General features: G+C 38.5%; 1 non-coding gene across 1 annotated transcript; it reads right to left on the bottom strand.

The window, feature by feature from the left end:
• Positions 1 to 17,862: 17,862 nt before the first annotated feature.
• On the bottom strand, positions 17,863 to 17,935 carry TRNAR-CCU (transfer RNA arginine (anticodon CCU)). The gene has a single exon. It is a non-coding gene; the product is annotated as a tRNA-Arg (tRNA).
• Positions 17,936 to 19,145: the final 1,210 nt, after the last annotated feature.

Genomic DNA, 19,145 nt, shown 5'->3' with positions numbered 1-19,145 from the left:
ATATGACTAATGGTACATGAAGGGAGTCTAGTAATCACATAATTAGTTCCCCATTACCAAGAAACCATTTTTGGAGTCCATGAGATGTGGTTTACAATAACTTCAGTGGTTCTGCATCAACAACCTAAACTTTGGAGGCCCACATTGGAAGACAAAGGCCCAATTTTCAATGATAGAGCTATGGGGAATTCCTCTAACTAGGAGACAAAGCTTGGTTTAACTCATTCTCTTTGTATTTTGTTTAGAATCCAACACTTGGATCAGATTCAGGAAAAAAAATTTACTAGAGGATTTGTAAACTTTTCACAGATCTTAGACCCTTCTCGAGTTCATGTTCTTTTCTTGATTCCATGCTGAGATTTGAGAATTTGTTGGATCATTTATCATTTGTAAAGTTTTCTCAGCTTGTTATGCTGTATACTGTGATTCCAAAAAGACTGGCCTATTTTTTTTTTTTTTTTAATGAGCAAAGAGGGAAGTAACTGTGAGCAGTATTTACATTGGGTTGGCCAAAAAGTTTGTTCAGATTTTTCCAAAAGATGTTAAGGAAATGAACTTTTTGGCCAACCCAATATATTTGAAAACAATTTCTGGAATGTTTGGTATTTTAATAAGAGAAACTCAAGTGATTCTATATAACAAGTAAATTGAAGAGGATTTTTCCTACTGGTGTTAACCTTTAGACCATTAGTTATAAGTTGATAATTGTTGAAGCTGAATGATGTATATTGGAGTTTCTAATCTCTAATTTATGTTTGAAATTTTCTATAAGAAAAAGTTAAATATAAAGTTTCAAAGAAAAAAGAGGCTAATATTAATAAAAAGTTAAAAGTAGATTAGAAAGAGAGGAGGAGAGAATGTTATTAACCCATTGCAATGATTAAAAACACCATATCTTTGGAGTCATTATTTCAGTGAAAATTAATAATAGTAATAATGGTCCCTTATAAAATATTTACTATGTACTCATACATTTAGAACATTATCACACCTAATCTCCACAACCATCCTTTGACATACATATTTATAATCATATAAAATATTTATATTTTAAAAATATAATTTATGAGGCTTAAAGAATTTATTCAACTTGCTCCAGATCATACATTAATAAATGGCAAATTATCTGTCACTAGAGCCCAGGCCCCAAAGCATAGGGCAATTTGATAATTGCCTCCTAAAGGGTGAAGAAGCTTGGGTGGGAAAGAACTTTTTTATTTAGAGTTGTGAAGGTACATTTTTGTAAGGCTATCAACCACAGTGCAGTGGAAACACTTTGGAGTTAGACAATCTCACCTTGAATCTTGCTTATAACTATGTGACCTCAGGCAAGGTTGAGTATCTCTGGGCCCTTGTTTCCCCATCTTTAAAAAGAGCACATAGTAGTCACTCAATACAGTAGAGCTCTCATTTTCTCTTGCCTGCTGTCTTCATGTATGGGTGGCTCTGTTACAGTGAGTATCCACACTGTTCCAGCTATTCTTAGAAGATGTCATATTAGAGGGACTTTAAAACAGTTTTTAGTAATAAGAAAAGACTGAAAAGCTGACTTTGTTTTATATTAATAGAATATAGTATATAGGTCTACATGAAATTTACTTCATTAGCTTGATCTCTGAACTTTTTTTTTTAAACCACACACAGAGGGATATTTTTATAATTGCTTGTGAGACAATGGTGAATCATCTTATTACTACTGAGTCATCTCACCAGAACTGGAAGAAAGATGAGTAAGGGCTCATCACGGCTGATCCCAGCATTCCTCAGAAGTCTGAAAGTTCTTTGGATTGATTTATTTTCCTATTCTCCCTTTGAGCCAGAGATAGTCTTGGGGACAGAACTGTATAGTCTGGGTTACCTACTCAGAGGCTAAGGGTGCTTAGGCTTACTTGTCCAGTGTGTAAAAAAATAAAAAATTGCTTAAGTCAGTGAAAAACTAGATTAGCTACACAAGTTGTTCGAAAGAATTACTAATTTAGTCAAAACAATTACCAAACAATTACCCAGTACCCCCTATAGACCACACCAGGGATAGTAAAAATTAACTTAATATTCTTAAATGTGTCATAACATGTACTGAATTGATAAAAAACATACAAAAAAGAGCACACAAAAGACAGAGGTTGAAAAATTTCTAAGTGCCTGTATCTACAACATGATGATTCACTCAACTTTTCCTCTTCTACCACTGTCTCCTTTCTCTCCCAATTAGGACTGTGTTACTTGACTATGAGCTCTCAGAATCTAAACTATATAAGGGTTCTCCTCCAACTTATCCTTAGGGGCATAGAAGAATTCAGTGCTATGAAAAAAAAAAAAATCCATGCACTTTGTTGGGCAAGTTTTTTTCCCTTGTAAAGAAAACAAGACCATTTCTAAATGCTGCAGTTAATTTCAACTCCAAAATTTGGTTTAGCACACTGTAGACATAGCTGATGGTAATAGGCCAAGTACTTAATTAACTTTGGGATGTTTCAGGTAAAGAAAAGCTGGTGAAAGAGGTTTTTACTTTAAAACATTTTTTTTTTCCCTGTAGGAAGTCTTTCATATCCTGTCATTATATTATAAAACAGCTTCTTATATATACCTTCAGTGTTAGACATTGACAGTGTAGGAAAGGAGACAAAACATTATCAAGTAAAAGCAAATTGTGCCTCTTAAATATTAATAAGTAATTTTAAAAGTTCAATCTTTCTGAGAAGGGAGATTTTAGCTACTTTACAGAAAACACTCCAGTTTGTAAATTAACAATCTAATATATCTTGTATTTGCAGCATGATTTAATAGGTTTTGTTTTGTTTTGTTTTTTTTCCTTGATCAAATTCCCTTTAAGTCACTGGAAATTATGTCTGGATAATTACTTTAGAATTGGACCCAACAAAGATTTCTGAATTGGCAATCTAGATACTGGGTGAACAGTTTCATTGTCTCTCTATCAGGTGGGGAAAGGAGAGGTGAAACCTCATTGCTTTGGAAATTAACATACATTTTAGTTCTGTCTGCCAGGTAGTTGGACTTCCACAGAACACAAGGAAACTACTTTGTGGGGCTACACATTGTTACTTGGAATAGTGACTCTGACATGCACAAAATCCCGAGAATTGCCCTGAAAATCTATTTTCAGAAAAAACAACCCTTTAGTCAGCTGCCCTACCAATACAGGTGGTCTCTCAGGCAGCTTTTTCTGTGTGAACAAATGAACAAGTGGAGGAATCTGACTGTTCCATTAGCGAATAAGCTGCTTTTGCGGAAAAATGCAAACCGGATTAAGGCTGGATTTTCTAAGAAAGAGGATAGGATCTAAGACCTGGAGATTGGTATTTGGTTTTGACGTCCCCAATCCCCTTTTAGCGATTGGTCCAGTAGATGACAGTAGATCTGGAAAGGAAGTCTTAGCCAACTCTCGTCTCCCTGAGAGGAGGCCCTGAACCTGGTACCAAGGGAAGCCTGGATAGGCTTGAGGGTTAAGGGTTTGGCAGGCCTGGACCAGGGCAAAATTGTGAAGAAGGGAAAGCTTGACTTTTCAGGTGCTCTATCACTCTCAACGCAGGCATCCAGGAATGTGGGGGAACCCTAGCTGTCATTTCCTACCTGAGCCTGAATTACTCGGTTGAGATCCAGATTTCAAAAGACACAAGAAAATAGTAAAACAATGAAACTCAATAATTTATGTGCTTACTTGTTATTATAAAGATAGAATTGCAGACAACTTGGAATATTCATTAAAGAATAAAGACAATGAATTACTCTCCATATGTCACTCAGAGATAAATGACTTATTAGCTTTTTTGATTATTGTATTTCTATTATATGTCACACACATTTTGGGTGGGGGGCATTACAGTTGACCATTAAGATTATTTTCTACCCTTCTCCTCATCAAGATTTATTCATTCTAATCTTATTCCTTGAAGATCTTGTTGAATGCCAGAGGTACAGTCAGTTCTTTTGTAATGTGATCTATATGCACCCCTGAGAATACCCAAGATCTGCATAAATGCACAAGAAAAAGCATAGAACTTATGGGATAATGAGATTAAAGGGACAGGACTCAAAAGCTTTGTCAGTAAACATAAGAACTTACAAAGATAAGAACTTAATAAAAGTTGTACCATGTCAAATGGTTATGACATTCATAAATATTAAAATACATATGGCACTTTAGTTTGAAAAAGAATTGGTGTGTACTTGAAGTGGGCATTGGGAGGGTTGCCTCTTGTGAGTTATTGTGAAGTGCCAGAAGGAGGTTTTTCTGAAATCCACAAAAAGTTGTAATACTAGGATGTGAATGGCTGCAACTCACTGTCCTCAGTTTGTGATCCAAAGATTGCAGTTAAGTGATCATTCACAGCTTTAAATCATGGAGCATGGTTTTCTGTCTTTGACATGCAGATCTTTCCAAATATTTGTTTACAAAAAAAAACTTCCATCAAAATAAAAAAATTGGATCTAACGTACAACTTTCTTCGATTAAATTTGTATGGTTAGACATTCTTTTGCAGTTTTCTCATTTTCTTGCAGTTTCACTGGGCAGCTGAAAGCTTTGGAAAATTGTACTGATGTTTGAAGCAATTGAAGCAGCCACTATTAGCATAAAGTGGAGCCACTTTTGCAGGGTCTGGGGTTTTCCGTTTGAGGTCCTCACATATATGTGCTGCTTTCCTTTGTGTGTGCACTGCTTGGTGTTTTTAATCAGGACTCTTAGGTTTGGGATGTTGAATGAGTATTTGTATAGAAAAGCTCACAAGTGTGAATGAACAGAAAACACAACCTCATAGAATAGCACATGTGACGAATTCAGGTAGTCAATAGTTTGAGATACGTGTGTGTTGTGTATTCCTACCTTGTTGGTTCAGCTGGGTGCAGATTTCTATGTTCACCTAGTGTTTCTTTTTTTTCTTTCCATGTATTTTTATCAGTTGGAGGCTAATTACTTTACAATATTGTAGTGGTTTTTGCCATACATTGACATGAATCAGCCATGGATTTACATGTGTTTCCCATCCTGATCCCCCCTCCCGCCTCCCTCTCCATCCCATCCCTCTGGGTCTTCCCAGTGCACCAGCCCTGAGCACTTGTCTCATGCATCCAACCTGGGCTGGTGGTCTGTTTCACACTTGGTAATATACATGTTTCAATGCTATTCTCTCAGATCATCCCACCCTCGCCTTCTCCCACAGAGTCCAAAAGTCTGTTCTATACATCTGTCTCTCTTTTTCTGTCCTGCATATAGGGTTATCATTACCATCTTTTTAAATTCCATATATATGTGTTAGTATGCTGTATTGGTGTTTATGTTTCTGGCTTACTTCACTCTGTATCATGGACTCTCACCTAGTGTTTCTTGCAGAAAGAATGTGCAAAAATAAATGTGAAATTTGAGTTATGCTCAGACTATTCCCGAATATATCAATGATATTAAAATAAATTGGTGTTGTCAAAACAAATGTTATAGAAAAATTAACTGTGGTCTGACAAACACATTCCGTAGAAGGCATGACCAGGTGGCAGAGACCCATGAACTTTTATCTACAGTTTTGAAATCCGTAAAGCTCTGAGAACTAGAAGGTAGTTTTATTATTATTATTTTTTTTGGTTAGTTTGCTTGTTTTTGTAACTCAGCTTAGGGTAAAACTTAATACAACTTAGCTTTATTTGTCACCTAGCTTAAACTGATACGAGATTCTTTTCTTCACTTGTATTGCTCAGTATAAATATTTATACATTTTGTTGCAGAAGTACTTTTGTATCTGGCAATTAGATATTATCTTAGACCCTGTTGGAGATTTAAATAATATATGGAGTAAGCAGGCTTCTAATATCCTCCAAATTCTTTCTTTGTTGTTGTTTTGTTTTTGTTTTTTGACTGCACGCCCTGCGTCATGCGGCATCTCAGTTCCTGACCAGGAGTCAAACTCAAGCCCCCCGCAGTGGTAGTGCAGTGTCCTAAACCCTGGACTGCCAGGGAATTCCAGTATCCCCCAAATTTTGAATTCTAAAACACATATGGACCCAAGACTGTGGATCTGCAAGGACCAAAAATGTATGACTCATTGTAGGTGACACATTCCCATTTTGACAGCACCTTCTGGGCTGTTACACTTAGGGGTGACCGATGCAAGCAGGCTGGTGGAGAGATGGTGGGCAGACCCCTCCCTCTCTTGTTGGAGCTGTCTTCTTTGCTCCACAACTAGTCCCTCTCCTTCCACTCCTACTGCTCTTTCATGGATTTCACTGAGCATTTCTCTTCCCCTTCCCTTTTCTGAAATCAGTGTTTTTCAAGTATTGTTCACAGTCCATCCACCTCAGAATCGTCCAATGAAATGAAAGGCCCCGGCTTCCCTGGTGGCTCAGTGGTAAAGAATTCACCTGCCAACGCAGGAAACACAGGTTCCATCTCTGATCTGGGAAGATCTCCCTACCATGGAACCACCAAGTCCGTGAGCCACAACTACTGAAGCCTGAAAGTTCTAGAGCCTTTGCTCTTCAACAAGAGGGGCCACCGCAACGAGAAGCCTACATACTACATCTAGAGAGTAGCGCTGGTTCGCAGCAACTAGAGAAAAGCCTGAGTAGCAATGAAGACCCAGCACAGCCAAAAATAAATAATAATAAAAAGCAAGGCCTCAGGGTTGACTTTCTAAATGAGAAACTCACAGGATGGGGCCCTGTATATTTTAACAATTTCTTTCATGATTCAGAGACACTACTAAGTTTGGAGTTAGCTGCCTGAAATAAATGTATTTCTCAATATCCTTCACTATATTCACCTCTTAGTCTCACTTTGGTCTCAATCAACGGTCACGCATATGCTGACAACTTTACTGCATTATCACAGGTCAGTACACAATGTCGTTACTTCTACTTTTGGGCTTCAGACTCAATATGCAGCTGCTAACTCAGATGTCTCTGGGGCATTACAAAATAAACATATTAAAAACTGGGCTCATCCTTTTACATTTCAATGAATGGAACCACAGTCATCTCAGTTTCCCTGTCAAAACCCATGGCTCCTCTCTGATTCTTCTCTCATCCTCATCTTCCATACCTGACCTCCCCTTTCAAAATAGATGTCCAGTCTTTCCACTTTTCTCCTTCCCCTAGCCCAGCCACCATTCTTTCTTGCCTAGACTATTGCAGCTGTGTGAACTCCTCCAATCTGTTCTCCATAACAGAGCCGGATGGAGCTTTCTAAAATGCAGCCTAATTATGTCACTCCCAGTTGAAAACATTGAAGGTTGTCCCATTATCACTCAGCAGAACCCAGACTCTTGATCCAGGCCCGCAAGGGCCTCAACTTCATCTCGAAGGGCCCTGTACTCTGTGATACTGTCTCCCCACTGATTTATTTAGGTCTCCCTGACGCGTGCTCCTGGGGTTACCTCCTACTTTGTTCTCTGAGCACTCTTCCTGCTGTATGTAATTACTTCCTTAATTATCCATTTCCTCCACCATCAGTCTCTAAGCTCCATGATAGCAGGACCCTGCCCGTCTTGCTTATTATGGAGCACTCCCATGGAAAGCACTGATGAACCAGTGAATAAATGGGTTATTTCAGCATGTGTGGTTTTGGGGCTGGGGGTGGGGGATTTCATGCTTCTCAAGTAATACCAGTGAGGATGGCTAGCCAGTTCAATTTAGTTCAAGACAACTCAATTTAACAAACAGTTATTATTGAGTATTTATTATGCTCTATTGGGCATGTCACAGGAGTTGGAGAAGACAAGGCCTCTGCTCTCAAAGACGGCTGCCCTAACCTAACCTGTCACTTGCTGGCATCCTGCTGTTCCTGGGCAGATGGCTCAGAATCAGAATGCCACTGATGCCCTGACTTCAGGAACTGCCTGATGCCTCTGCTCCTCCCCTGGTCCCCTGTCTGCCCCCAATTCAGGTGTTTGCCTAGACTAGGCCTGAATTTGCCACATTCATTAGCATGAGAAAAGAACTGTGTAATGACTGAGTTCTCTAAAGGAATTCCAGTCCCCCACTGCTACATGCCCTTGGTCATGGGGAGACAAGCAATTTCCACATAAGATTACATTTTATAACAGAAGTTACAGCAGAAGCAGGAGTTGGGCAGAAATCTCAATTCCATCATTTGCCAGTTGATCTTGGACAAATCTTGTTTTTTTTCATGCATAAACAGAGATAATAGCAGATGCCTTATAGGTTTTTGTTATTATTAATGTTTTTAACAAAAAATAATAATGTCTAAGATTGAGTGCTGGCTACGTGTTGGCCATTGTCCTAAGGGCTGACCTCATTTAATCTTTGTAACAATCCTAAGAGGTAGATACTAATATATTCATGTTACAGCTGAGGGTGGTGAGGCTTAAGTAACTTTTCCGTGCTAAGAGTGAGCAAGCGGAAGGGTTAGAATTTCATCCAGGCAGCCTGGCTCCAGGGTTCATGCCCTCACTCACTACACCACCTTTTCAAGGCTGAGGTTAATTGAAGATATGGATAAAATTTCTATTCTCTTATTGTAAAAAAGAAATAACAAAATATTTTTAAAGGGACTTTTAAAATTTATCTTTAATTCTTTTGTTTTCCAGGGTCTTGAGAGAATGCCATAAAAAACATATTTACTTGTTCCATGGAATAAATAGGTACTATTAAAAAAAAATGCCATCCTGCATGTTATTTTTCACTTTAGCTTTTTCTCCCTGCTTCTCTGATACATTAGCAGTTGTGTGTATTTGGACCACATGTGGCCTGGTCTCACAGATGTCCAGCCCTTTTGACAGTTGGGTGGTATAATGGGCATACTGGGGAGGGGCAGGGGGGCAAACGAACATCCTCTAGTTACTTATTAAAGGAGCTGAGTAGTTTAGCAGTCAAGATAGTTCTAAAGACTAGTGGCTATCTTCAATCCAAACTTTTTCTACTTAATATATTATCATTTTATAATATATCAATTTATACATATTTAAAATGATTATAATATATCATTTCATAATATATTATCATGGTATAACTGAAGCAATTTTAAACCATGATAGCAGTTTTTTTCTAAGTGCTTGCAGGCAGTGACTATAAAGGAATATGATAATTTACAGGGTGGTCAAAAGGGAATTATATTGTTTTTTTAAAAAATCATTTTATTCACAAACACACAGTATTTACTAGTTGCTAATAATATCTAGAGTCTAAGAATTTTAGGATAAAGAGAGTACATTACTGATTGAATGTGGCTAACAATCCATTACCCTAAGATGTTCCTGTAGCCTTACTTCAGTGGGCTTTGAGCTTTTTGGTACAAGTATAGCATTCCACTGTGATGAGACACATCTGTTGTTGTGGTTCTTTAGTCACTCAGTCATGTCTGACTCTTTGTGACTCCATGGACTGTCCTCCAGGTGATTTTCCTCACCCAGGGATCAAACCCAAGTCTCCTACATTGGTAGGCGGGTTCTTTACCACTGAGCCACCAGGAAAGCCCAAGACACATTTAAGGGAGAAAAATATTTGGTCCAGAGATTTTTCTATAGCCTTTGTTTGACCTCACTGGGGGTCAAATAACCCAATTTCTTTAGTAACGCTTGGGTCAAGGCAACTGAGGTTATTCACCTATATATTCATATTGTATGCTCTCAAGGAAAGATTGGGTAAAGTGGCAGAAATATAAGTAAATATGCTGTGAACTTATAAATTTTGTATATTTACATATTGATGCTCATTTAAGCATAGATTAAAATATGATTTATGTATTAAATAAGTCCATCAGCAAAAGGTAACTTTTGTGAAATAACTGCAGAATTTAAAGAGGTTAAACACTCTTAAGATTCATATTTGCATATCAACACATTTGAAGGCAGATTCTGAAGTATAGATAGAAGTCCTTAAAAAGAGGAATATGAAAACACATGTGCATTAAATAAATAAGATTGCAAATCTGGTGAGATTAGAACTGAGCATTTAGAGAAACTGACATTAAAGGAACACAGGCAATCTATAACTCGGAATATGGATAGAAATGTCTCAACTGGCATTGTGGGCTGATTGTCATCCCCCCCACCCCCAAATTTATATTTCAAGTCCTTACTCCCTGAGCACTTCAGAATATGCCTGTGCTTGGAGATACAGCCTTTAAAAAGGCAATTAAGTTAAAACAGGGTCATTAGGACTGGGTTGGGAAGATCCCCTGGAGAAGGAAATGGCAACCCACTCCAGTATTCTTGCCTGGAGAATCCCATGGATGGAGGAGCTTGGTAGGCTACAGTCCACGGGGTCGCAAAGAGTTGGACACAACTAAGCGACTTCACTTCACTTCACTTCAGGGCAGGCCCTACTCCAGTATGACAAGTGTCCTCATATGAAGAGGAGATTATAATACAGACATGTGCAGAGAAGAGAGCATGGGAAGACAAAGAGAAGAGGCCATCTATAAGTCAAGGAAAGAGGCCTCAGAAGACATCAACCCTTGACCTCAGATTTCTAGCCTCCAGAATTCTGAGAAACAAATGTCTAGTTTTTAAGCTACCCAGTCTGTGGTACTTTGCTATGGCAGCCCTAGCAAATTATTACTATTATACCCTTTGACACTCTTGCCTTTGTGTTGGAAGACACGAGCATTGTTTCAACTTCTTATACTTGATTTGGCTCCGCAAATGACATGGCTCAGAATAACTGACAAGCCACAAGAGCCTCATTTCTATCTTTCAGTGTGAGCTGAGTCAGGTTTGATGCTGAGAGACCTTGCATATATCTTCAAGTTTATTTGAGTGGGAAAAAAAGAAAGGATGCTTATTATATTTAGATAGCAAGAGACCAGAGAGCAGTCAATCCAAATTATCTTGATTAGTTGAACAAAGAGCTAAACTGAAGTAGAGGAAAATTCAAAAGACTTAACTATAAGTTCTTGAACTTGGACTTTAAAATGTCAATTGCACAAATACAAGGGAGGTGAGAAGTTGTTAAACAGTGGTGTGTATTGAAAGCTCATAATGAGTCAACTGAATGGTGAGAATGCCCCCAAATTCAGTGTGTTTATAAGCCATCATTTATGGGATCCTTATTTTCAGGGGTTCCCGACAAGATACCTCATGAAGTACTGAGTTTCCCATTGCTGAAGGTATCCAAGGAATGACCCAGTGACCAGTTCTCAGTTATGTGGCAGAGGGCACATAGTTAACTTGAAGACACACCAGTGGTTGAAGTTAAAATCACACTAATGGTTGCCTGAGGAATTGAAGACCACATGACCCCACATTTAAGTTTTTACTGTAACTATCTTTTAAATATTAGTACTTAGGAAGACTCATGGAAGGAAATAGAGATAACCCTGAAAGCCAATGATGCCAATATTAATTTCTTTTTTGCTTTTTATCTCCATTTGTTTACATATTCCTTTGGGAGAAATCATTTCTTTAGAGGCGGTTTGGAAACAGTGGTCTGTCCAGAATCTGTCCAGTTTGACAACTCCAGATATTGACTGAGTTTGCTTTATTCTGAAGTTAGTATCTTGAATGGGGAAATGTTGATCTTGGTTTTATCCCTAACCTCTGTTGCTTTCTAGATAACCAGAAAGAGATTAGTCTATAAAACATGCGTTTACCTGTGTAGACTAGTGAAATCTTATGCTGGGAAAAGTCCCCATTTTAATAAGCTTTAAACAAAAAATTCCACCTTAGGTGCTAATTAGAATCTAAATTCAGGTGTTAACCTCTTTGACTGAAAGTGCATGTTGAGTAATTGCAGGAAACGGGCCAATTTCAGGCCCAGCAGTAATTACTGAATTAGTAGAAAGGTTCAAGTAGGGCTTCAGATTTCAGATCATTACTGAGCTTTTTGAGGAACAGCTAATCCTGGAGCGACTGGGCTTCTCACACCTGTGTGCGCGCTTGTGTGTGTGTGTGTGTATGTGTGAGTGTGAGTCTGAAGGGAGCCCACTTAAATTTCAAAGAAATAACCTTACAAATGACCACAGAATTAAGTACTAATATTTCTTGATATTTAAAAATATAATTTTCAAAACCTCTGAAAAATCCTTAATACTTTTCATTTTTACTTCAAATAAAGGGTATGGGGGAAAGCAGAATCTGTTTTATTTTAAAAAATAGCTTCATCTTTAAAATTTAGTTTCTTGCATTATTTACTTCTTACTGTCCTGGGAATTAGCCTTTAATGTGCCAGGGCGGGTGCTATGTTTAGTTGTTCAGTTGTGTCTGACTCTTTGCAACCCCATGGACTGTAGCCCTCCAGTCTCCTCTGTCCATGGGATTCTCCAGGCAAGAATACTGGAATGGGTTGCCATGCCCTCCTCCAGGGGATCTTCCCAATCTAGGGATCAAACCCAGGTCTCCTGCATTGCAGGCAGATTCTTAACTGTCTGAGCCACCACGGAAGCTCATGAATACTGGAGTGGGTAGCCTGTCAGGATCTTCCCGGCTAAGGAATCGAACCGGGGTTTTCCTGCATTGCAGGAGAATTCTTTACCAGCTGAACTACCAGGGAAGCCCGCGCCAGGGAGTATTCACCTCTAGTATATATATACACTACCTTCAGGGTCTCCTTGAATTTGGTTGTTGTTGAGGGTTTGCTAAGCTGTTGAACCAACTGCAGTGACAATCTCCAATGACGTAGGAGAGAAAAATATATGGGAGACTGCAGCTGCCTTGTTTGTTGTTACGTGGTGTACTGTTCAATCTTGATGTTGTCTTCCTAACAAAATCTAATGGCCCTAAGGAGAAACAAGATCCATGGAGACAAAATCGACCCAGATCCTCAGGGTGTAAAGTAGCTTATGTCCTTCTTCATTATGGCAACTGTTTCTTCACCTCTGAGTGTAATTTCAAGTGTTAACTCTGATTTATAAAGTGCTAAATGGTCTGTCTTGTAAAGAGCTTCTTGCTTGCTCTAGGAACAAAGATGAATTATTAAGCATCTGGTCACTGACCTCAAAAGTAAAGCTGTGGAAACTTAGAGTACTGAAACTCATTGTGGGCAATTTTCAAGGAGCTTTTCAAATGGAGGGCCAAGTAGATACCATCGTTGGAAAACTAGTTCTTACATTATGTCATTAAAGAAACATGCAATAGGCTTTATACCCTAATGAAGAGTTCACAATCAATTAAGTTATAAATGTGTAAAGTGAAATAGGAATACCAAATAGAAAAGATCATATAAAACTTCAGTAACCTTAGCTATTCATCAGTGTAGAACTAGATAAACCTATTATGGATACTGTGTACCCATTCAGAAGAAGTAGGGAGTCTGGATATATTGAGATATAAAGAGCCTCAAAATACAGTTTTAGATTTTAAAAAATGCAAAATAATAGATATAGAATTAGTTTACTCGTAATTTCTTTTAGAAGAAATGAATATCTATAAATATATGTGTAAACTTAGATAAGCATACTTTTAAAAAATGTCCTATAAAGAATAGGATGTATTCGTGCTAAGTTGCTTCAACTGTGTCTGGCTCTTTGCCACCCTATGGCCTGTAGCCCGACAGGCTCCTTTATCTGTGGGATCTCTAGGCAAGAATCCTGGAGTGGGTTACCATGCCCTCCTCCAGGGCATTTTCCCAACCCAGGGATCAAACACGTGTCTCCTGCATTGCAGATGGACTCTTTACTCCTGAGACACCTGGAAGCCCACTGTCCTTACTGAAGATCAATTTATCCACTTTTCAGCCAGTAGAGCCTCCTCAAGTTGGCTCCTGAGTCCATCTGATACAACCTCAGTAATTTTTTATAGCATCTTTGCTTTCTGGTATGACAAGATATTTCAAGATCATCTTGTATATTTTCTGCCCCAGACCAAGAACTGAGAATCTCCAGAGAGCACTGATCCATTTTAGTGGGAAATAGTATTTAGAGAGCATGGTCTGGACACTAGTGGTGCTTATTGCTGCTGGATTGGTCATTTTTTCTAGGCTTTTTCAGGATATATATATATATATATATATATTTATTTATTTATTTATTTATTTATTTGAGATAAAATATACATGTGTTACAATTCAGATGTTTTTCTCAACCTCTTTGATCTTATACATATTCATCTCTTTTTACTGATACTGAAAATTTCAGTTTTCAAAACACTAGCATGATTATATAATAGTCTTGGAACAAAAATACCAACTGTACTATTATACTGTTACTACTATAATACATGCTTACTATAATTAGTGAAAACTACTGCCCTTAGAGTATATCCCGCTAGGAACATATAGTCAAACAACTGTGTTGTAAGCGTCATTTGAAATAGATCATCTCTGTAAGGTTATGCCATCAATTGGCTATATACTGGAGTTCATTTGTTTCATTTAACTTTTGAGTTTTTTAGATTGTATTGTAAATTTTAATTTTTCTTGGCTATTGTGTAAAATGTTAACTTGGCTCCAAAGTCAAGTCTATAAAACAATGCCTGTGTGCGTGCTCAGTCGCTTCAGTTGTGTCTGACTCCTTGTGACCCTAATGACTGTAGCTCGCCAGGCTCCTCTGTCCATGAGGATTCTCCAGGCAAGGATACTGGAGTGAGTTGCCATGCCCACCTCCAGGGGAATCTTCCTGACCCAGGGATAGAACCCGAATCTCTTATGTCTCCTGCATTGGCAGGTGGGTTCTTAACCACTAGCGCCATCTGGGAAGCCCATAGATTAAAAAATGTCTAGCTATTATGTCACTTGCCCTACAGGTAATCTTAAAATTTTTATGTTACAATTTTTCTTTCCCTTTTTTGATTTTTAATATAATCAAATGTGTATTCTTAGAGAAATGGAAGCATTTAACTTAATACATCATGGAGATCACTAGTAGTAAGATCCTAGTAGTGAGTAAAGATATTCTTTATTTCTTTTCATAGCATCTTTCATAACTTTTTTGTCTTCTCTGAAGCTGATAATAATTGCTTTTCATTTAGCTTTTTTTTTTTTTTTTTTGAAGTTTGGGTTACTTTTCTAGATTTTTAACACTAATTTATCTTCACATGCTCCCTGGTTGTCTAAATCTTTTGTCAGTATACTTAAGCATATTGGGTAATCAATCAAGTTCATATTCTTGGATTCATTCTTCTGGAATCTGCTGCCTACTCTAATCTGGATGAATGATTTCCCTGTCCTGCTCCACAATGCCACCCCACTCTCCATAATCTCCTTTCTCCAGCATCCAAGAATTTTCTCTTTTTATGGAGCAAAATCGCCTGCTTACTAAGTCTCCTGTCACCTTCTTTCTTGCTTTACTCCCTTATTTTAACTCATAGTTGAACTCCTTTAGCTTATACTGTGATGAGACTCATAATCCTTATTCACTCTACCATCATCCAAAGATGAGATTTCACTGGAGCATTATTTGGATGACTTGTTCTTCCACAGTGTGTCCCATGATATGCTTTCACATGGCTCTAAGTCACGTAATGTATAAATGCTCCACAACCTGATTTGGATCCCACTCTTAGTCAAAAAGGGCATGACTGAAGGCTGTCTTCATGACAATTAACTGGAGAATCATTTGCTCCACGTTCAGATAGCTTTTTGCCTATTGTGGGCTTCACTGATAGCCCAGTTGGTCAAGAATCCACCTGCAATGCAGGAGACCCTGGTTCAATTCCTGGGTTGGGAAGATCTCCTGGAGAAGGGAATGGCTACCCACTCCAGTATTCTTGGGCTTCCCTTGTGGCTCATCTGGTAAAGAATCCCCTTGCAATGTGGGAGATCTGGGTTTGATCTCTGGGTTGGGAAGATCCCCTGGAGAAGGGAAAGGTTACCCACTCCAGTATTCTGGCCTGGAGAATTCCACGGATTGTATAGCTCCATGGGGCTGCAAAGACACAACTGGGTGACTTTCACTTTCACATTGCCTACTGCACAGTAGTTTCTGATATAACAGAAGCAAAGCCTTGCAACAGACTGGAAAAACTTGAAAGTTGTTTTATGTACATAGTAGAGGCAAGAAATGCAGCCTAAACAAAGGCTTGACTGTGTCCAAAGACCTCAGAGCATGATTGTTTAAATCAGGTTATCAGTGCACTTGTGGGGAAGATGGGAGTCTATGAAAGTTATGATATCAATATCTTGATGCTGATGGAACATGATTTTCTCATATAGGTAAATAAAATTCCCTGGATGAGTTTAAGAGAAGGAGGGGTATAAGCTACTTGCAATTAAAATAAACAAGCAAGCCAACAAACAAGTAACACTAACAAAATCCTTGTTAAATGATAGATGCATACATGCATGGATGCAGCAGGAAAAAGAGAAAAGCAATTCTCTGGCAGGCTTTTGGTTATGTATTTCAGTAACGTATAGGGTTTGTGGTTTATAACATCATCAGAGTTGTACAATAGCATCATATCCCTGAGAGTTGTGCAGTTATCTCTCCCTCTCTCTTTCTTTTCTTTGCATACAATGGGGGATCTAAGCCTGGATCCATGCCCCGCCTGGGACATTTCCTCTTTGTGGCATGTGAGCCGTACCAACGCTAAGATTTACTGCTTTGGGGATCGGTTCAGAACAAATGTTCCAAACAGCCTTCCGCCTCAGGCAAGGTAATTTTGGACCAATTCAACAAGACTTCAAAGGAAGCCACCTACTACAATGCCTAAGGAGGATAAAGACCTGATTTAAATGAATGTATTGCAATTAGTGGGTATTTACTTTATATGTTGCCAAGTTTTGATAGCTTTCTTTAACCCTCAGGGAAATAATATATATGTCTACTTCTGGTGAGCTGAAGAAATGGGATATGTGCTTCCCAGAGAGACAGGTGTTGAGAATATACACAGATCTAAAGGAGAGGAAAGACAAAAAGTTCATGAAAGCTGGGAACAAAGAATAGATGCAATGCTTGTTTTGGGAAGAAAAATATTAGTGTAAGGGGTATTCTTCCAGCATCTCCTTCCCTGAAAAAGAGACAGACCTTCTGCAAAATTCAATCTTCTCTGCAAATAGCTTGTATTAACTAAGGAAAATAAGAAGGAGGCAACATTTAACATAGATAAATATGAAAAAGCTACTTATCAATTAAAGGAGTCTTGGACCACCAAGCTGATTGAGATACATCCTGAAGTGCTGTACATTTAATCCAATCATTCAGCATGAAGCATTCCAGCAGAAGAGGAAATTAAGGATTAAATGGTGGTGGAAGAATGTGAAAGTAAGACTCTGGATGCAGAGTCTGAGTGGACTTTAATCAAATCAAGTCAGAAACAGATCAGAATGGAAATCTGATCACCCAGTGTTCTCATAACCATGCCTAGAGTTTCATTGGAGATCTTACACTTGAAAGTGAGGTTTAGTGTTTAAGAATTGTTAACAGGGAAAGACTAGAGTGTTCTCTTAGCATAATGTTGAGAGAGAGAGCCCCAAATTTAGTCAAGAAGTGCTGTCTGGAGACCTCTATGTGGAGGTAAGGGGCAGGCAGAAGGAGCTACATGCCAAATTGTTCCCCAATCTGACTTATTTTGGCCCTAAAAAGATCTCAAAGAAAGGAAAAGCAAAATATACTCACTCTAATCTGTTCCTGTGTATTTCCACAGTATACAACTGAGCAAACAATCATTCACAGCAAAATGGAATCAAAGACACTGGTAAAAAACAGGTCTAAAGTTAGTAGAAATCTGTTAATAACATCTTACTCAAAATTTTTTTAAACTAACTTTTTTTATGTGACTTTTTAATTAGAATAGTCTTTCTACTGTAGTATTCTGAAACAACACCCACAATCTCTTTGAGATATGCCTGTTCCCAACTCCAATCTAATCTAGTGATCCTGTTTCACCTGAGGGGTGAGAAAACCTGACTTTATTTTTTAAAAAATATTTACTTAAATATCTGACTGCACTGGGTCTTAGTTGTGGCATGCAAGATCTTAAATTACTTGCCTGTGAACTCTCAGTTGCAGCATGTGGGATCTCGTTCCCTGACCAGGGATTGAACCTGTGCCCCCTGCATTAGGAGTGCAGAGTCTTAGCCACTGGACCACCAGGGAAGTCCCCCTTCTTCAGATTTAAAAATCTGATTTGTCTGGATAAATTGCCCTCCTTCCCTTCTATTGAAGCCAGAGCCATATACCACCATCATGTATAAAATCAACCTCTCCCTGAATTTTGGACTCAAAGAAAATCATATTTTGATATTTAAAATTTATCTGACAGATGAAAACGTGTTCTAAAACTAGCTTGTACAAAAAACTGCTCAAATCTCCTTTTGATAATGTTACTATCTTTTGCTATCTAAAACACATTTCCCCATTTTTATGATTATGTTAGATATTCTGTGAAGCAGTTGATTACTTTATGTTTGGTGGCATGTTTCTCCTTGCTATCCTGCAGCATTCTAGTTGGGACACTTTGCCATGCCCCTGGATTTCTGAGATTTCTGAGACAATTGCTCTCTGGTTACCGGTGTTTTGAGGAAGTGGGGAAAAGAAAGAGAAACTCATTCAGGGGACGGTGAGTGAGGCTTCTGATGGCATTGAGACTATTTTAATCGATCTTAAACCATCTTGACATGTGCTAATGTTTGAAATGTAGGTGTCTTTTAGGTGTGTGGCCTGGCCTGTTCTCCCCTGCTGTTTACTTTAGCAGCTTGTCTGTCTGAAAGTCGTGATACCACAAAGCCTCCTCAGGGTCTCAGGGCAAGATGCAGCACGCAGACTATGAGAAACAGCCCCCAGGGCCGGCCCTCTAAGCCACTGCGGGTAGAACCACCTCGGTGCCGGCAGGTAAGCCTTCAAGGGAACAATGAAAAGGGTGGCTCAGGTGAATGGAGCCTGGCTTCACCTGGATGTCCTGGAACAATTAGACAACTTCCACCCTAAAATGCTTTCCTTAGGAAAGATAAAGGGACCTCTTGTTAAGTGACTACTGTCATGTTCTGAAATGCCATGTGATGCAAAATTTTCATTTCCTGGACCTGCCATTCCACCTAAATCAGATTTTGCTCAGTACACTTGTTAGCGTCAATCCAGGTGATTGGTGGCTTTTAAGTAAGGAAACTTTCTAATTTTTAAAAACACATTAGCCATGGAATTTATTCTCAGATAAGGCAGAGTGAAGTGGCAGTGTAAACAGAATGACCTAAAGGAAACCAGCTTTTAAACCACACACACACAAACACACAGAGGAAAATAAAGGATCTGAAATAATTTCTTTACTCTGTTGGTAATACTTTGGCAAATATGTTTTTGTCTGAATCAT

The sequence above is a fragment of the Odocoileus virginianus genome, chromosome 4 (genome assembly GCF_023699985.2).
Source record: "Odocoileus virginianus isolate 20LAN1187 ecotype Illinois chromosome 4, Ovbor_1.2, whole genome shotgun sequence".
Taxonomy (NCBI): domain Eukaryota; kingdom Metazoa; phylum Chordata; class Mammalia; order Artiodactyla; family Cervidae; genus Odocoileus; species Odocoileus virginianus.
The sequence above is the reverse complement of the archived record's forward strand: the minus strand, read 5'-3'. Positions and strand labels throughout refer to the sequence as shown.